The sequence below is a fragment of the Schistocerca americana genome, unplaced genomic scaffold (genome assembly GCF_021461395.2).
Source record: "Schistocerca americana isolate TAMUIC-IGC-003095 unplaced genomic scaffold, iqSchAmer2.1 HiC_scaffold_1349, whole genome shotgun sequence".
In the NCBI taxonomy this organism is placed as follows: domain Eukaryota; kingdom Metazoa; phylum Arthropoda; class Insecta; order Orthoptera; family Acrididae; genus Schistocerca; species Schistocerca americana.
Genome location: NW_025725426.1, coordinates 7501 through 10000, shown reverse-complemented (window position 1 = coordinate 10000; position 2500 = coordinate 7501). Strand labels below are relative to the sequence as shown.

The 2500-nt window shown below is 63.5% G+C and overlaps 1 pseudogene; it reads right to left on the bottom strand.

The window, feature by feature from the left end:
• LOC124565919 overlaps positions 1-2500 on the bottom strand; it is a 7756-nt pseudogene that overhangs the window by 3700 nt on the left and 1556 nt on the right.

The following is a 2500-nucleotide window of genomic DNA, read 5'->3' as shown; positions in this document are numbered from 1 at the left end:
GGCCGTCCGGCCCGGCCGCCGATCCCCTGGGCGGCAAGGCAGCAGCGACCTCCTCACGTGTGACCGGCCCCCATAGGCACTCCGGAGCGACAGGCTCCGAGTGCGGGAGAAGGCGGTCACGGATGAAGCCAGCGGTGGAGATCGGCTTCTTCGTGAAGAGGTCCGCCCAGAAGTCCAGCAGACCGGGGATGTCGGGTGGCGGCTGCAGCAGGGTGCCGTCCAGCAAGCCGCGCACGCAACGTGCACGCGACCTACGGAAGGCGTCCTGTGTCCGCGCGAACTCCCAGCGGCGCCGCTTGCGCTTCTGCAGCGGCGGGGCGGCAGGCGGCCGCTTGGATGAGTGGCGCGGCCGCTGTGTCCTGGTGATCGACCTCTCCCCCCTGGACCCGACCGACGCAAGGGCATCCGGGAGCATGCCCAGGATGACATCGGGCGGCGTGCCCCGCCCCAGACCAATGACTCGATCCAGGGCAGAGAAACGCTGGGCGGAAGCAGGTAGCCCCGCCAGATGCTCCCAGATGGCGGCGTCAGTCGGCCCCTCCGGCGGCGGCCCGGTGGTGTCGGCCGCGAAGTCCTCGGCTGCGTCGACGGGCGGCGCAGCGGCCTCGCCCGCGTCAGGCAGCGAGCTCGCTGCTCCCCGGCGGGACGCCGGCTCTTCCCCCCGACCGATCTCAAGCGCCTCCATGAATTGGCGGACAAGCTGCTTGTGGGCAGCTTGCCGCCGTCGGCACTTGATTGCCTCAAGCGTTCGGTCGGGGAACATCCTGATAAGCTCTTGATTAACGAAGAAGAACCGGGCGTCCCTCTCAAGGAACAGTTCGGCCTCTGCCTTGGCGAGCGACAGGACTTCTTCCTCCGTCCACCTCGCACGATGCCTCTCCGTCACGATCTCAGCGTTGGCGGCCGCAAGGTGTTGGCGGCGGCGATGGACCCCGAGACCGTTCTTCGTGGTAAAAGTGCGGTGGCACTCACTGCAAGCAAAGGGAGCTACACAAACTATCGCATTTTCGTTACGGCCGGTTGGCCGGATAGGTGCTGGGGTAGCTGGGGTGGCACCTTCAGCGGAAGGGCCACCATCTCTTGTTTCTTGTCGGCTGCCCCCAACTATAAAGGGATAATGCGAGGGGGGGCTGGTAACCCCCCCAAGCCCCTGGTGCGGTCTTCCACTCTGCAAAAAGAGAGTCATAGTTACTCCCGCCGTTTACCCGCGCTTGCTTGAATTTCTTCACGTTGACATTCAGAGCACTGGGCAGAAATCACATTGCGTCAACACCCGCTAGGGCCATCGCAATGCTTTGTTTTAATTAGACAGTCGGATTCCCCCAGTCCGTGCCAGTTCTGAGTTGATCGTTGAATGGCGGCCGAAGAGAATCCGCGCACCCGCGCGCCCCCGGAGGAGCACGCTAAGGCGGACGCGGCCTCGCAGCAAGGAAGATCCGTGGGAGGCCAAGGCACGGGACCGAGCTCGGATCCTGCACGCAGGTTGAAGCACCGGGGCGCGAACGCCGCGCAGGCGCGCGCATCCTGCACCGCCGGCCAGCACGAGGCCAACCAACGGCGAGAGCAGACCACGCCCGCGCTAAACGCCCGCACTTACCGGCACCCCTACGGCACTCACCTCGCCCAGGCCCGGCACGTTAGCGCTGACCCACTTCCCGACCAAGCCCGACACGCCCCGATCCTCAGAGCCAATCCTTATCCCGAAGTTACGGATCCAATTTGCCGACTTCCCTTACCTACATTATTCTATCGACTAGAGGCTCTTCACCTTGGAGACCTGCTGCGGATATGGGTACGAACCGGCGCGACACCTCCACGTGGCCCTCTCCCGGATTTTCAAGGTCCGAGGGGAAGATCGGGACACCGCCGCAACTGCGGTGCTCTTCGCGTTCCAAACCCTATCTCCCTGCTAGAGGATTCCAGGGAACTCGAACGCTCATGCAGAAAAGAAAACTCTTCCCCGATCTCCCGACGGCGTCTCCGGGTCCTTTTGGGTTACCCCGACGAGCATCTCTAAAAGAGGGGCCCGACTTGTATCGGTTCCGCTGCCGGGTTCCGGAATAGGAACCGGATTCCCTTTCGCCCAACGGGGGCCAGCACAAAGTGCATCATGCTATGACGGCCCCCATCAACATCGGATTTCTCCTAGGGCTTAGGATCGACTGACTCGTGTGCAACGGCTGTTCACACGAAACCCTTCTCCGCGTCAGCCCTCCAGGGCCTCGCTGGAGTATTTGCTACTACCACCAAGATCTGCACCGACGGCGGCTCCAGGCAGGCTCACGCCCAGACCCTTCTGCGCCCACCGCCGCGACCCTCCTACTCGTCAGGGCTTCGCGGCCGGCCGCAAGGACCGGCCATGACTGCCAGACTGACGGCCGAGTATAGGCACGACGCTTCAGCGCCATCCATTTTCAGGGCTAGTTGCTTCGGCAGGTGAGTTGTTACACACTCCTTAGCGGATTCCGACTTCCATGGCCACCGTCCTGCTGTCTTAAGC